General features: G+C 47.1%; 1 protein-coding gene across 1 annotated transcript in view; it reads right to left on the bottom strand.

The window, feature by feature from the left end:
• Positions 1-16,290, bottom strand: part of ATP10B (ATPase phospholipid transporting 10B (putative)) — a 260,075-nt gene extending 243,785 nt beyond the window's left edge. Inside the window, exon 1 of the mRNA XM_019664097.1 lies at positions 16,225-16,290. The gene's annotated coding sequence lies outside the window, so the exon portion shown is untranslated. The remainder of the gene's footprint in view (positions 1-16,224) is intronic.
• Positions 16,291-17,449: the final 1,159 nt, after the last annotated feature.

The raw sequence follows: 17,449 nt of genomic DNA, 5'->3' as shown, positions 1-17,449 counted from the left end.
GGCTTCTCTTCATCAAATGTGGCCAGGGTATGTAAGTACAGAGCTGGTCGGAAGTAGGAGGCTGGACCAGATGACTTTCAAGGTCATTTCCGATCTTAGCACATGGCTTGGGGTGGCTAGAGTAGTGCACATGCTCAGATATGTTGAAATTTTATCACAAACATGTGAGAGTCTGATGCATCGAGAGCCTGTGAGGTTGGTTAAATAGCTAAGTCTTAAAAAGCAAACTACAGGAGAGAGTCTTCCTTCAACAGGGTATCAGACAAAAATGCTTCTCTTTAGGAGGTCAGAGAGGGGAGGATTTCGGAGGATTATGTATGCTATCAGGGATAAAATCCATCTCCAGGGACCATCTGACCCAGCCTGGTTTCTTTAGACACACAATATATGATATTATTATTTCCACTTAACCTATGAGGCAACACTGACCTTTGCTTGCTAAATATGATACACATAGAGATCTCAGCTCAGTAACTGACAAATAAGTGTGAAAACATTTTGGTTAGCATCATGATTAACCTATTCTAGTCGACAAATACTTGAATAAACATTGCACTATGTGGAAAGACCCAAGACGAAGACAAACTAACCAGTGCCAAGGAGCTTGCACTCAGTAGGGAGTTTACTCCCACTGGTGTTGAAAGGGGCTTTGTAAGTACCAGCCAGAGATGGCAAGGGGTAAAGCAGAGCCTATGTCTTCCACATACCAGTCAAAGGGGAGTTCTTACAAGGTAGGTCTGCATAAAAAACAAATTTCAGGGTTGAGGTGAAATAATAAACAATAAGTTACCCAAGGAAGTGTAGGATTTTGTGGGGTAATTACCAGCCTTTGCAATTTTTTAAAAAGGATTCTAGATGGTATTAAATAACTGTGCTTTCCCTATCTCTTGAGACCCTGAGGGTACTGGTGGGACACTTCAGTGGGGCTGTCTAAGATGGAATGCCACGCTCCCCTGTGCTCTCTCTGACCCTCAACAGTAGGGTTTGCATAATTCAGAAAGTGGATCCCCTACTTCTTTGATAAATGGGTCTTAAAAAAAGGGCAGTACTTCAGGTGAGGGAGAATGGCTGTTGAGGTCACTGGCTCATTGGGGGTAAGCAGACAAGACGACCCAGGACTCAATTCCAAGGTAACATCCAATGTTCCTCATATAATAGCCGATCTGCAGATTGTGACTGAATTCTCTATTTGATTGAAATGTTTAGCTCCATTAAACAAGACAACAAGAACGCTTTGTACTGGGTCTCTGGGTAGATACACAGATAAGAGATCTCTTCCTCATCTGTCTATGATACTAGCTCCGGGATGGGAATTAGGGGATGCAAGTTCCAGCCCCAGCTCCATGCTTTTTGCACGCTGCACCCAGACTCTTAACCACCCTGTAAAACTCAATGGGGCTTGCTGCTCTCTGGCCCCCTCCTAAGATTGATGGAGAAAATGGGACACTAAAAATATTCCCTTTTGGGCCCCCCTTTTAAAATTAAATTTACTGGGGTGACATTGGTTAGTAAAATTACATAGGTTTCATAGGGTACAATTCTATAATTGTGTGTTCATCAGGCAGAGTCAGCTCTCCTTCCATCACCCCCTTTATCCTCCTCTATATAGAATGCCCCCTTCCCCTATGGGAACCACTAAACTGTTGCCTGTGTCTATGAGTTTTTGTTTGTTCATTTGTTGCTTTCAGTTTTATACCCTACATACGAGTATGAGTCAAGTCATATGGTTCTCGAACTTTTCTGTCTGACTTATTTCGCTTAGCACGATTATCTCAAGATCCATCCATATTGCTACAAAGTTGGCCCCTTTTATTTCCTCCCTGCCTTCAGAACTTTGTTGGGCCCTGGAGGAGGGTGCTTGCTGTGGGGCTGCAGCCTCATAAACCTAGCTGCAGGGAAATGAGAGCTGCATATACCTGATGTTTGTATTTGCAAGCTGGCCTCCCTGAGCTCATTATCCCAGTCCATCCCTTATCTCCTTCACCTCCATCCACTTGGCCCAAATCGCCCATCCTAATTTGGCAGTATAACTCATTTCTTTCATTTCTCCCCAGTTAAAGGCTCTACAGAAGAGAGTGTTGGCAAAAAGCTGAAGGAATGTAAAGAACCTGTATGTTCTGCCTCTTTATGTATTCTTTATGCTCTTGCACCTTTCATGGGGCTGGAAGCCCCATGATAGTAATGAGCTATTCGGGGCATGCAGTGTTACCGGGCCTGAGTGTAATGTAAATGGAATTGTTTGCAGTGGAAATACCCAGTCCAATCTCTTACAAATTGCAATCTTTGAAACAAGGTCCCTTTGGAAGGTGCTTAGATAAATGTATACCTTCTTTAAGAGATTTGCAGCAATTCAAGAGATATATCGTGATTTTTCTAATATAAACACAGATTGGCTCTGCTCTATTTGTCATAAAATTTAATTAGAAATCGTTTATCAGAACCTGTTAATTGCCTGACTGTTCACTGTTTGACAGGCTAGGTTGAATCACCAACATACTTCTCCAAAAACTTCAGCTTTGTGTCACTTAAATATATGTGTGTACGTGTACGTGTGTGTGTGTGTGTGTGTGTGTGTATTTACATATGCATGTATTTATTTATTTATGAAAGAAAATTAAGCAGGCCTTTGTGTTTTGCTTGGTTAGGTTAAAAAAATTGTTAAACTCAGCTTTTTTCCTATGTTCAGAACTGTGTGAGACCCAGTGGCAAAGAGGTTATAAAACACCACCCTTTAAAAAAATCAAACTGGGGAGTTAAGACTTATCAACATGACCCAGCTAGAATGTTAGATAAAAAATGCAAAGCTCTGTGTAGCGATGATTATATGGAGCCTAGGTACTAACTATACAGCTGTGGGGAACAAGTTACCCACATGAGATGGAGGAGGTGGACGTTCTGCAATTTTTGTAAAATGCTGGAAGTTGCCCAATGCTCCTTTTTAAAGGACCATGAGAGAAATCTCTTTCAGGGTTTAGGCCTGTGAAGCAGCCTGCCTCTCTCCTGAGAAACAGCCCCGCAGCTGTGATGCTGGGCAGTCTAGTCGGAGGTGTTTTGGAAAGCCTAGAAGAGGGTTCTTCTGAGGTGGGTGCCCCAGCACAACCTGGGGAGCAGCTCAGAGGCCCAGGGTGGGGTTCTATAAAGATCACAGTGCCTGCAGCAAGAAAGGAAGGGTCCTGTATGCAGGACCAAGAGGCCTGGGTTCGGGGTTCTCCTGCCAGCCTCACAAGTAACTGCCTCCTTGAATGAGTCACTAAACCTTCTTCAAATCACATTAAGTTATGCTCTTAAAAGTTTTTTCAGGGCTGGCCCAGTGGCTCAGTTGGTTAAGAGCTCGCTCAAGAGTGTGAGCTCTGAGCAACAGCGGTTCGATGCCTGGCCCGAGCTGAGCTGCCAACAGGTGGCAGGATGACTCAGCTAAAAAAAGAAAAGGAAAAAAAAAAAAGGTAGAAACTTTTTTTACAGTATGATGAAATAACATTTGAAAGTGGGAGGGAAGCTTGCTTGGAGTTCGTGCCTTAGCCAGAACCATCTCCCTGGATATCTAGGCAAGAGGACATCACAAGAAGACAGAATGAAGCGCTTATCCTGCCCCATTTTGGCCCGGGTGATCCCTGAAGTGCACCCCCTTACTTCCTAGTGCTATCCTGCATTCTGGAGAGGGAACCATCCTCACTCCCTAGCCTGCATCGTGTGGACGGGAGTCTGCACTTCCCAAAGAGCCCTTCTGTTACCATAGAAACAGGGGTAGGGGTAGCTCACCCAGTCTGTGCTCCCACTCAAGGGGGAACTTGACAATGCCCCTGAGGTACAGTGTAATAGTACTCTGCAGACAAGGAAGCTGCAGCTCAGAGATGTTCAGAAACATGCCGAAGTCGTACAGCCCGTAGGTGGGAGAGCAGGGATGGAGTCCAAGCCTTTGGGACCATCTCACCACATCGGCACTGGGGGACGAATGGGACACGCAGTGAAGACAACACCAGGCTGGGAGCGAGTAGCCTGAGCTCTGGTCCCTGCCTCGCTGCTGCTGTATCACATGACCTTGAGGAAAAGCCCTACCTTGGTTAGGGTCCCAGCTTTCCACTGAAGACATTGAGCCAGTTGCTCTCTGCATTGAGTGCACAAGACGTTTTGGTATCTAGTTTTCCAAGGAAAGGCTCTGTAACTTTAATGGATTTACAGAGGGAGTCAGGATCTCCTCCAATGTGACGGACCACTAATTTAATAACGCTAAGCAGTAAAGTCATACGAGTAACTGCCAATACTAACGGATATTTTATGTTCAGCATTATTCTAAGCATTTTACCTATTTAACTTATTTGATCCTCACAACAACTCCATAAAGGAGGTATTTCTATCCATTTTAGAGATGAGGAAATGAAGGCGCAGGGACGTTAAATAACTTTCCCAAGGACACACAGTGAGTGGGAGAAGCCAGATTCGAACCCAGGCAGCCTGGCCCCAGAGTCCATTCTCGTTGACTGCTACACTCTTGTTCCTTTCTCAACAGACATGTGACACGGGACTGTGCATCCCGTGTCAGGGTGACAGCTGAAGGTTCAGGGGGCTGGTACAGTTCAGAGGTCAGCCTAACCTTCCAAACCTTTTTGTACTCTACTGGACCCAATTGTCTTGTCACCTACAGTTCCAGGTGTCCTTTACAGTATGCTGGTGCATAAAACAGGTGCATGTTTCTCTGAGAAAAGAACCGAGTGTACGCCATGGTTACAAGCGTGCATGCGTGTGTGTGCATGTATGTGAGATGTAGGGGTAAGTATGTGGGATGCATCTCAAAGGGCTGCTCCTGTGCCCCACACGGTGGCTTCAGCTCACCCCTTGTAAACCCTACAGCTCCAGAGAACATAATGTGGAAATCACGTACGTTGTCCTGCTCTTGTGTTTTACAGGGGCTAAAATGAGGCAGAAGGAGGAGGCAGTGGGTGTGGGGCCCAGCGCACTTTTCTCCTTTGGCCTGATCTCCTTCCTATAACCAGACCACTGCTCAACCTATGGCCATGTGGCTGTCAGCAGTCAAGGACAAACACACTTTCATACACATCTTCCAAACCTCTCCCTGGGCTGCCCAGATGTTTGAAGGTTTCTAGCCTTCTAGCTGGCTGGGGACTGTCACCAGAAGGCTTTCTAGGGCAGGGCAAATAGAAAGCTGTGGGGTGGTTTGGCAGTGTCAGGAATGTCAGTGTCAGTGATGGGACAACGCTCAGCTACAAGTGGTGGGATTGCGGTAAGGGGTGGGGGGAGGGGGCAGAGGGGTGAGGCTGTCATCTAGAAGATGCTTATATTCCTCAAGTCAAATCACACCATTTGTCTGCTTTGAGTGGAGTAGCCTAGGGGGTTGGGGGAAGGGAGGATAGCAGCCGTTCTCCTGCCAGCCCCCAGGATCTGGGGGTGCTCATTCTCCTGGACAGAATGTGTCTGGGGATGTCAAACCTACTTACAAGCCACAACTCTGCTGTCCTCCCTGCCACTTGCCTTCTCTTCTGGGTTTGCCGTCATGCCCCTTTGCTGAACGAGGTCTCAGGAGAGCTGTGGCCTGATTTCAGCAGAGAGCACCGTGGGGTGGGGCAGGGTGGGGACCGGCCGTCACAGAGCTTCCCAGTGAGTCCCCAGGATGTTGAATGACTGGGTGGAGTTTCTATGCACAGTGATTGAGGAACACCCTCCTGGGACCACAACAAGGAGGGAAACTGGGCGTTCTCATCTGCCTCCTCTCTCCTTCATACTCAGGCTCTAACGAGAGCTGCAGGTGACCCACTATCCATTCCAGGGAGCGCCGACAGGATGCCAGGCACTATGCTAGGTGCCAGGGGAAAACGGACACATAGACAGTCCTCATGAAGCTGCCAGTATAAGGGGAGGCAAACGTAAGTCTAACAAAAACACAGTTTGTATTTAGAAATGGCAATTAGCTTCACAAAGGAAACATGACGAGTTGAAACCAATGGCTGGGAGTTTGACTGAGTCTAGTGGGTGTGGCGGGGAACACTTCTGTGTGGCAGTGATGTAACTGGACTGAGTGAGGCCTGACGAGTAGGTGGAATGACTAGGGGAGGTGGGAACGGCATCCATGTGGAGGGAACAGCAAGTGCAGAAGCACTGAGGCTAGCAGGCACAGTTCTTTGCAAAAGCACTGAGGCTAGAGGGCACAGTTCTTTATTCACTGTGAAATATCAATGACACATTCACCTATGCGCACACACACAGACGCACAAATCCTATTTACTCATTACCTACCATATCACACACACATCACAGCTTCTCATTTTGTCTTTCTCGAAGTATTGTAGAGGCAGATACAAACACGGGACACAGTTAAGTAAAATGGGAGGTCATATATGGGACCTGATGGGGACACAAAGGAGGGCCACAATAGCCTAGAAGGCTGACAAGTCAAGGAAAGTTTACTGGGGGAGATAACCCTTGTCTAAGAGTAAGGTTTCCCAGACAAAGAAAGTGAGGAACAACATGGTTAGGCAGAGGTATAGCTTCAGCAAAAGGTGAAACGTAGAAAACAGCCTAGTACCTCTCAGAACTACCAGCATTCTAGTGTCACTGCGAGACACCTGGCAAAGCAGGGGGTGGCAGGTCATGCAGAACCCCCTCGTGTGATATCCTTTCATGCATTTATTTTTTTTTTCCATGAACATTTATTGAGTATCCATATGCTACGAACTAGGCCCTGGGGCTCTGACACTGCACCAAATTGGACTTGGCCTATGGCCTGGGAATCAGAATTCACACAGGGCCAGGACTCAACCAAGCGATGAAACCAATCCAAGGATCAGACAAAAGGGAGCTGGGGAGGTGGCCAGGAGAAGTAGCTAGAAAGGGAACCTTGCAGGCCCCATTAAGAACATTGCTCTTCAATCTCAAAGTTGTGAGATGCTCTCCGGGGTCTTAAGCACAAGTTTAAAAACGTTTGAATTTGCATTTTGAAAAGATGATCGTGGTGCTGTGAGGGGGAGACATCGATTCTCTGACTAGGACACCCTCTGCCTCTCTAACTGCTATCTGTGACGGCAATGGAAGGGATCCATGGAACACACTCGCCAGCGTGCTCTATCCACACAGGAATCCTAGCAGCTTCCACTCGCTCTCTCTGCACTGGGAACCATCTTGGGTTGCTAGTAACGACTCGTTCCTGACTGCGTCTGAGGCCAACTGCGATGTCTCAGCAACAATTATATTAATATCAGAGCTCGGAATGAGCTGATGGAAAGCTGTTCATCCATGTAATGAGGTCTCAGTTGTATTTTAGAAATGTGTCAGATAGTCTGGTATGAGACAGCAGAGTTTTTCTGTTTGTCAAGAGATGGGGGAGGTGGAACTCCAGTTTCGTGGCTTCAGCTGCAATGAGAGAAATGTCACCTGTACATGACGCGCTCAAGGCAGAATAAACGAATGTGAAAGGAGCAGTGCTAGCGAGAGGAGCCCAGGACAAGATGTGGGTGGGAGGGGAAGGCGAAATGGACATACACATCATAATGATCGCCTAATAGTGATTGAGCACTTCACAGTGGATCGGGCATCATCTATATCAGCTTACTTAAATAAGACAGCTCTGTGGGGAAGGTATGAACCCCACTGACATGGGACTCAGAGAGGGGAGTTCAAATCCACATCTTTCTAACTCCAAAGTCTTATTTTACAATGCCCTGATGTTATGCTCCATCCCTGGAATTGGTATGTGTTTTGGTGTAGAATTGTGAAGTCTGTTTTACAGAACAGACGTCAGCCCCTTCAATTTTCCCAGTTACATGAAGGTAGTGGTTGTCAGCATCACCTGCCCCGTGGAATACCCCTGAGGAGGGTTAGGAAACTCCCAAACTCAAGCCCCACCTCAGAGATTCTGATTTAGTCCTGTGCAGTGCCTGCCGCGCTTTCATGTCCTGCAGACCATGTGGCGATTGTGGTCAAGTGCAGATTCAGATTCCATGGGTCTGGGCGGGGGCTGAGATCCTGCCTTTCGCACCAGGTGATGCTAGCTGCTGGCTGGGGACCTCACTTGGGGCAGCCTACAGCCTAGGGCAAAGCCAAGGTCGAGAACCACTGCTTGAGAGAGATAGTTTCAGTCTGGTGCTTATTAATGATTTTTTTTTTTTGGGTTTAAAAAATTTTGAATTAGAATGGTTAAAACCGCCCATGGAACACAAATCAAACAGCAAATAACGGCCTCCTTTCCCCTGTTTCTAACCACCAGACGCCCTTTCTTTCTACACAAATACTGTCACCCAGAGGGTTCCTTCGTAAACAAGCATAGATGTATGTATGCCTATGCCCTTTAAAAAGCCACAAATGTCAGTATTCTAATTATACTGTTCAGTACTTTGCCTTTTCACTTAACAATATATCCTGGGGATTGCTTCATAACTGTACACAAAGAGCTGCCTCCTTTTTTACCGTGGGAAAGTATATATACCATTTACTCTTTTAACTGTTTTTACGTGTAGAGTTCAATGCCTTTAAGCACACTCACTGTTGTGCCACTGTCACCGTCTTTCACCTCCAGAACTTCCCAGACTGAAACTGCATACTCACAAAATGGGGCCAGTTAATGTTTAACTCTTCCCTTAAACAAAGCAGGAACTGGTCTCCGGGCCAGGGCTTTCAGCAGACAGCAGTGTCTGGCCAGAATTTACTCATGGTGCTCTGTAATCACCGTATTTCATTTTATAGTTACTCTGTGATAAGAAATACTAAATTTCCACTTAAAGTCGTTCCCTTTCTAAACAAATCTAATTTCCATTGAAATGATGATGTCTGGTAGGCAGGAGTGAAGTCTGCCCCTGGCTGTGCTACCAGATGTGAAAGCTGCACATCATGAAGGACTGACCTAGGACACGCCACCTGTCCCCTTCTGAGCTCCCAGCTGACCTTTGTCTCCTGGGACAAAGACGCTGGGCTGTGACAATGGCCTTTCCTCAGGGTCCCAGAGGCAGCCCTTGCAAAGGGCTGGGGTCCTTTTCTCTAAACCAGTCCACATACCAGTGCCTCCTCTGTTATCCTCAGCAGAATGACAACCAAGAATGAAGGTCAAGTCTCTCATGGGATTCTGTGTCTGCTGATATAGCCAGGGAACCCAAATGCAGGCACTGTGCAGATGACACCAGAGACTGTCCTAGAAAATGACACCTTTCATGTGAGGGGAATCTGCCTTGAGAAAAGTCAGAGAAGGCCTGGCATTCCTCTCATATGAGAGGTCTCATCACAGACCTCAGCTGAAGGCAAGAGGTGGCTTTCCTGTGCAGACCACAACGCAAAGAGCTTGGGCTTCACAGACCCGGCAGGGAGACGGGCGCTTGCCACCAACCAGCTCTGTGATCTGTAGCGAGTCATTTCACCTTTCCAAGTACCAGGGCTTTTTAAATATGCAAAACGCTGAGGTCAAGATCTCGTGAGGAGTAAATGGAATTTAAGGAGGTATTGAGCGCTGTACCTGGCACATTGTCAGTGCTCAGTAAATGGAGATCTTGTAGTTCTGGACTTCCTCACTGGGAGGGAATTAACCAAAGGAGGAGGACGTGGGCAAAAAGCGGGGTCCGGGGATACTCAGATGGTCACTGCCCAGCCAAGCTTCCACCTGTGACTGAAAGAATGTGTGATAGGCCTTCCGGTGTGAGCTGTGCAGGAGAAACGGCATTATTAGACGGGAGGGAAACGACAAGCTCTACCCTAAAACAAAGCCCAGACAAACTCAAATCGCACCTGGGCAGAGAGACGCTCTACTGAGAAGCTGATAAAAGAAAATGTGTCCCAAGATGTACACGTAAGAATTCCAATGACCCAACACTTACCCTCCTGCTTACTATTAAGCAAAACACAAATATCTGGAAAATGAATCTGCACTAGACGCATACTTTTTTTAGAAGCTACCATACTGATCCAGTGAATAACACCTGAATCTGTCCCACATACCAGGGGACACTGTCAAACAAGATGGAGAAGACCCTTGTACTCATGGGCGCACATCCTCACAGGTCCCCTCGAAGCCCCTGACTCCATGACCCATTCAGATCGCATGCATACGACCCCTTCTTTTCTCTGAGTGCCCTGGAAAGGCAACAGTATTTGGTGATTCTTCTGCCATCCAGAGGAAAAGGAAATAGATGGTTTCATTTTCAGAGGTGAGCACAAGACTTTGGAAGATCTCGCAATTGTTAGGAAACATAAGATTTCCACTTATTGGTTGGCGTCTTTCTGTGATGGGAGAGCAGGCTGAGCAGACAGGATAATGAGAGATGACCAGGGCACTGGTCGGAGATGCTCTCTCTGGTCATCAATCGGAAGGGTTGCAAATGAGGAGCAGTGCAGTCAGACAGGCCTGGGAAAACGTCCTCAGCACGAGCTGCAAAAGCGGACTGTGCACAAGACAAAGCCAGTGTGTGATCTTGGGGCAGAAAAGAATTTCTCGTCAAAACATCAGCCTGTGCATTATGCTGGTCTGGGGAAGAGATTTTGGCCTTGAAAGGACTAGGTTCAAATCCCACTTCCCCAGCTTACTTAATAGGTGCTTAACTTTACCAATCTCAGTCTCCTAATCTGAAAGTGATGACCGCAGTACTTATGTCATCAGGTTGGTGGGAGAATTAAGTGAAACGCTGTACACACAGGGGTCAGCGCAGTGCCCAGAACACTGCAGAAGTAAATGTATGCAGAGCTCAACAAATCGAAAACAGCGTTATGCTACCATAGAAAATAAACGATTTGTGCAAGGTCACAAAGGCATTCAAGGGTGTGGTATTCAAGATGTAACTAGATTTCTCCAGCTCCTTTCTGCATTCCATCCTGGGAACAGCCCAGTTGGATAAGAACCGCACTTTCTTGATATGCAGCCACAGTTCAGACCACCCTTTTGTTTGCTTTTATAAAAGACACAATTCACAGGCTGTCCTCGGGCTAAGATGCCAATTACTGAATTATCTCATAGCACTGAAAATGGGCTTTATGATCTGTGATCAAATTGACTTGCTCTTAACCCAGGCTACAAAGAGACCAAGGAAGGAAAGAAAAATTGGAAAAATGCAAAAGGGTTACTGTTCAGGAGGGTAAGAAATGAACTGAGGGTGCCTTGGAGGGGTAAAACTTCCACCCTCATATGCTTACCTGCACATATTCCTGAACTAAGGGGCTTGGGGGTGAGTGGAGCCAAGCTGAGTAGTGAAGGACCGTAGCTGTGTCCCAATAAGATGAGGCAAAAGAAAAACAAACAGGCTCACCGACCAGGCCAGGCCAGGGTGGGAAGGACCAGGGGAACTGGGTGAGGCAGGTCTGTCCACATCCCCTGTGGGGTAGCCCAGCAGGACGAGTTTTTCCACATCTAATCATTAATGTGTTATCAAATTATCTCAGTGAGGGTGGTTCAGGCAGGAGGTGTCTGGGGCAGTTGAGTGCAGAGGTGAAGACCATGTGTTTAGTCACACGGGTTTGGGTTTGTGTCCTGGTGGTGCCACTTTCAGCTGAGTGCTGTGGCCAAGTTTGTGGGCTCCCAAATCTCATCTTCTCTACCCTAGAATAGGAAGGAGAATTCCAGAACCTACTTGAGAGCGTTGTTGTGTTAGTATTACATGAACTACTTAAATAAACTCACACATAGCAATCACTCAGTAAAAGGAAACTGTTAATTATTAATGACTGTCATTATCTGAGAAGCATCTCAGAGCCATGCATACTCCGTGCAGGCAGCTGCGGGGTGACTGCTTTTCAGGGGTCACGGTGCTCCTACATTGCGTGCTAGGATCCTGGCAGAAGTAGGGCCCCACCCAGGAGGAGAATGAGCCGGTAAAGTAACTGCAGTATCCAATACCACGGCCCAAAGAGCACAAATGCCGCCGTCTGTCTTTGAGCAGCCCAGGAAAGACCTCCGGACAATTTCTTGTGGTCACTTATCCCAACATTGGTACTAACTCAGGAGACTATCGTGACAATTTAAGCCAGCACAGGACAACATTATCACAGGGCTAGAAGAAGCCCCTTAGCTGGTCAGGTCAGCTCTGTCCTGAGAGACAGTAGGGCCACTGATTACTTTTCATCAGCAAACTCATCACCTCCATGGCAGTGTGGTTGCCTGCCCACAGAGAAAATCCTGAATAGAGGAGGCAGTTCTGGCTGGTTTGGCGATCTCCTAGAGACAGAAGTCATTTCCAACAAGACACTTCTCTCACTAGCCTCAAGAGGAACACGAGGCCAATAAGCACCTGCAGATACATGCATGGAGAGAAGTAGGTTGGTTCTTGGAGTAGAAACTTCCGTCCAGCTGTGAGTTTCCAGAGTAATTTGTATTTCCTTGAGAGTTTACTGAGGAAATACAACACAGAAGAGAGAAGGCTCTGGATGAGCACAGTTCAAATCCTGATTCTAGCCACGTGACCTGACTCTTCATGAGTTTCTGCATTGATATGATGGAAGCGAGAGGACTCAGGAGGGCTGAGGGAAACGTGATGGCAGCAGCAAACCTTTGAGAGAACATCATACACCAAACACTGACTCAGCACTTTACATGTATTCATTGACATACTGCTCACAAAACACTAGGGGAAAAGTTCAGTAGTATACGTCCATGTATGGATAGGGATTCTGAAACACAGAGTGGTTGAGAAACTTGCCCAAGAGCCACACAGCTAGCAAGTGACAGAGCAGGCACCCTAAACAATGGGTCCACACCCTTCACCACGGTGACGAACTGCCCCTTGCACGTGAGATAATATTAGGAAAAGGCTCCTATTAGTGCCAAATATAAAGCAGTTAATGAGTGTTGACTATCATTATTATATCATTAGTCCCCAGCATAGCACATAGTGACTGTAAAGTGTCCTAAGGATTTTAAGAATTTTAAACAGTTTGAGCACCCAATCCATGTATGCTCTGGGCTAGGGCTGATGATTTTCATGCTCTCTTTTGGCAGCATGCACAGTTTTGCTTTCTTTATGAAAATATTTGTCATTTTTCTTAAAGGGTCACTTGGAAAGAAGGAGTAAGTGAATCAGTGTCCATTAAAACTGGGTTCCATCACTCACTACCCAAAGACCTCGTACCTTCTCTCATATTCTCTATTTCCCAAAACAGATAGCATGACCATGAAATGCGATTGTCCAAAGAATTCTCTTAGCACTTAGTAAGTTCTTCGTACAAGTCCACTGTCAGTATTGTTACCCCCACCATGGCCCAACTAGTTAGAAAAGGATTGCTGAGCAGCATGGCCAGGATTAAAGCCCACGTCTCCAGGCACTTAATGTAATTCTCTTTCTATAATACAGTTTTGCTTATGAGCCCCTTTCTCCCCAGAAAATTATCATGACTCTGGCTTGGCTCCAAATTTAAAACTATATTTTCTTGCAAAAAGAGCATCTAAAAAAAATCTAGAATAGCACAAGGGAATAGAACAAGATAAGGAATGCATTAAAAAAAAAAAAAGAATCACAGAACAACCTGCAGATCAGATATAAAAATCAGTTGTCTCTTAAATCAAACAGGACCAGGGCCGATGCCAGGAAAGCTCAACACACATTACAATGAAGAACACATAAGTGCAGGAAGGGACTCATAAAACCACCAGCATGTGAAATACTGCCAAATGCTGCGCGCTTGCCAAGGAAGAGGCATCACTAGGCTGCCTTGTAAAGCGCCCCTGGTTGCAAAGTGAAGAGGCTGGGTGTTAATTAAAGTACCTAAGTCGATTCTTGAGGTAGCTGCCTGGGAAAAGGGATCCTGCAGAGAAGTCTCTTTCTCTGACAGATTTCCTTTGGAACTGTGGGTTTTCTGCAAGTGAAATTCTCCAAAACAAACACACCTCCCTGTAGACTCTCTGCTCCCCATTGCTAGAGGGCCGGCTGCTTGTGAGCAAGAGACATATTGTGCTGGTTTCTTTATTGCTGTCACACCGCATACAGGCATGCCTCGGACATACCGTGGGTTTGTTTCCAGACCACCACAATGAAGAGAATATTACAGCAAAGTGAGTCATCATCTTTTTGCTGCTTGAGGGGCTTGCCTTCAATTTGTGAAAAAATGCAACATCTGTGATGCACACTAAAGCGAGGTGCAATAAAACAACGTATGCCTGTGGAAAGGGCTGGCGTCACATGTACACCTCACAACCATCTCACAAGCTATCGAGGGCAGCTGATATTCCATTGTACAGAGGATAAACACAAGAAGTGGTGGCACAAAGGGACTTGCCCACAGTGGCAGCGAGTGGTAGAGACCATAGAAATATTTTGGACCCCCTGATCGCAAATATGGACCTCTCCTTTCCCTGTCAACGAATGACACTGAAAAATAGCCAAAGATGTGTGAGCAAAGCCCGGTGGGAATTTGAATGAGTGGCTGATGTGCAGGGCTGGGAGGGTGCATGCTCTGCTTTTTGGAACCCTATTGGCGTGGCTAAGATCAATACCATGCTTGGTGCCCAGAAGACCACGCTGGAGTGAGTCATAGGCAAGGTTCCTTATCAGACTGGTCGGCAGAGTCTGCCTTATCATACCTTGCTGTTTCTCAGGGAACTAAATCTATGTGATGCCACTTAGCTTTTTGCCTTATGTTACCACAAGGATGAACTCATTTGCCCCTTGAGCACCTGAAAACCCATGTGCTCTTTACCTCTGTTTCTAGGGTCAGGTGTTTGCCTTCCCAAAGGAGATTGAGTGCAGGTGTTGGATGCCTTTTATCATTCATTCACTCAAAAAATATTAACTGAGCCCATTATTATTGGAAAATCTGCTAAACCCTAGGGACCCAGTGGTACCCAGCAGGTGGAAGACACGGGAAGTCCCAGCCTTCATGGGACTTACAAACAAGGAGACAGAACTTGAGGTTGCTGTCAGCATTGTGAACATAATCAGCACTGTGAGGGAGTGCAGTGCGGTGGCACTGGTGGTGGTGGTAGGGGGTCCCTTTTAGATTCTGTGGTTTAGGAAGCCCTCTTGCACAGACAGTATTTGAGCTACAACCTGATTGAAGACGGGGAGCCAAATACAGGGAAAGCCCAGGGGCATGTGTTCCAAGCAGAGGGAAGACCATGGACTCAGGTCTCTAGGAGCGGAGAGAACAGAGACAGCCATGAACTGAGGGACCTGCTGTGAGGTGAGGTTGCGGGGTGGGCAAGGGTTGGAGTCATGAGAGGCCTGAAGAGCCACTTTGGGGGCCTGGGGTTAATTTTAAGTGGCCCAGTGTCTGGCCCTCAAATGTATCCCTTTCCCCCTTCCATTGCGGGCTCTTGTGTTTTAAAGACCAGCTCCATTGCTCAGCTGATAGTCTTTAAGTTCTTAATGGCACAGACCATGTGGATCACATATTGCTAATAGGGGGCTCTTAACCGTCTCCAAATCCACAAGAAGGGACCATTGAGGCCTGAGAAGTAGAGACCAAGGTCTCAATTAGTGCCTGAACACAGCAACAAGAGATGGAGGCTGTCGGCTTTGGCCTGGAGAAAGCCTCTTTAGGAGGTTGTTCCTCGCCACCTCTGCACACTTTGAATCTGGATGACCCTTAGCTAAGTATGGCCTCAATGATGTATGGCCTGGTTTGGCTCAGCTGACCTCCCTGAGCCTTAGCCTCCTCATCCCTAATTGTGCATAATACTGACACCTGCCTCACAGGCTTGCAACAAAATGGAAGGTGCTTCACCCTCATGCTTTGCAAACCGTAAGCTTTCCATCAGCTCTCGCCATTACTATTTTCATCAAAAACCCAACTCTCTTTCATGCTCTCTCCCCCTCAAACACACCTACTGTTTTCAAAATCCTGCACAATGGTTGTGTAAGCATCTGGAAGGAGGCCCTGAACTGGTACAGGGACTGACCAATGCCTACACATTAGGGGCTCTCCGTAATGGTAATTCATTCCAAGCTAGAGGCAGCAAAGGTAGAGAGGCTGCCTGCTCGTCAGCACATGGAAAAAGCCAAGACCATAGAGAGTGATCACCATCACCATCTACTGCTGCCTTCATAACAGCCAACTGCACACCCGCGGCCTTCCAGCGGGAGCAAGGAGCTCCCCAAATAGAGGAAGAGGTTTCCAAGGAGCCTATTGCCACTGTGGCTGGTGGGGGACCCAGCTGCAGCCCCCAGGACCCAGGGTACTGAGGATGAGCCAGGGGGCAGCCTCAAGAGGCCCCTTTTGAAGCAGCACCCCTGCCACAGGCCACAGCAGTGGGGAGAGCAGAGGAGAAAAAACCGCCTTCCAGTCTTAGTTAGCATCAAGCAGGGCGCTTACCTCCTTCTCCTTGGTGCAGGCTCCACAGCTCTGACAGGGGGACTCAACACTCTCTGGGCGTTTTCATTATGGTGGGGCCACTAGGGAGGGAGGCTGGGCTGCTACCGCCTCCAGTTGTCCCATCAAGGGGCGTGACANGCTGGAAGCAGAGATTGGAGTGATGTGCTTTGAAGATGAAAGAAGGGGACACAAGCAAAGGAATACAGGTGGCCACCAGATCCTGACAAAGGCAAGGAGACAGATTCTTGCCTCACAGCCTACAGAAGGAACCAACCCTGCTGTCACCTTGACCTCAGTCCAGGGAAACTGATTTTGGACTTCTCACTTCCAGAACTATAAGACAATAGATTTGCATTTTAAGCGGTTAAGTTTTTGGTCATCTGTGACAGCACTAATAGGAAACGAAGACAGCTCTATTTTATTCCTTCTCATCCTAAGTAAAATTCAACGTCACCACAATGACCTGCAAGACCCCCCACAATCTGCTCCCACCTTGTCCCTTGTGACTCTGACCTCATCTCCTATTACTCTCTCCTTTGCTCACTCTTTTGCAGCCGCTGGGCCTCCTTGCTGCTTCCCAGACACCCAGAAATGCCCCCTGTACTATGCCTTTGAGCTTTCTGTACCTGGAGTGCTCGTCTACCAAAGCAGTCAAGTGATTTGATCCTCACATCCTGGGGTGTTGTTCCACTGTCACCTTCTTAGCAACCATCCTACTTGAAACAAGAACACATCTCCTCTGCACTCCTCCATTCCTTGTCCCTCTTGCCTGCCTCATTTTTTTTCCCCCCAAAGCACTTATCACCATCTGGCAAACTCTAGGTTTTACTTATTTACTAGAATGTAAGATCTACCTTCCTCTGCTTTGTACACTGCTTTAGGCCTATCCCTTACTGTGATGCCTGCACATAGGAGGTGCTCAAAATATTTTTGTTAACTAGAAGAAATTGAAGGGAATGAGATGCTAACCCAGTGCCATGTCCAGTGTGACTTGGTATGCACGCAGAGTACGATGGCAGTGCTCCCGGGAGAAGCCTGACTCAGCTAAGCAAGGGTTTCACGGAGTTTAGGAAGAGGAGAGGCAACTGGCAAGTCCTGCCAAAGACAAGTCCTGATGTGACTTACTCAACAAGCTGCGTGTAGTGGAAGGAAGGCATGGCGAGAGGAGCAGAACATGGGTTATGGCCTTTTAATGCAGTGGCCTGATTAATTAATATTCATGGCA

This window comes from Hipposideros armiger, unplaced genomic scaffold (genome assembly GCF_001890085.2).
Source record: "Hipposideros armiger isolate ML-2016 unplaced genomic scaffold, ASM189008v1 scaffold_416, whole genome shotgun sequence".
In the NCBI taxonomy this organism is placed as follows: domain Eukaryota; kingdom Metazoa; phylum Chordata; class Mammalia; order Chiroptera; family Hipposideridae; genus Hipposideros; species Hipposideros armiger.
Note: the sequence above shows the minus strand (reverse complement) of the source record. Positions and strands in the feature narration are given on the sequence as shown.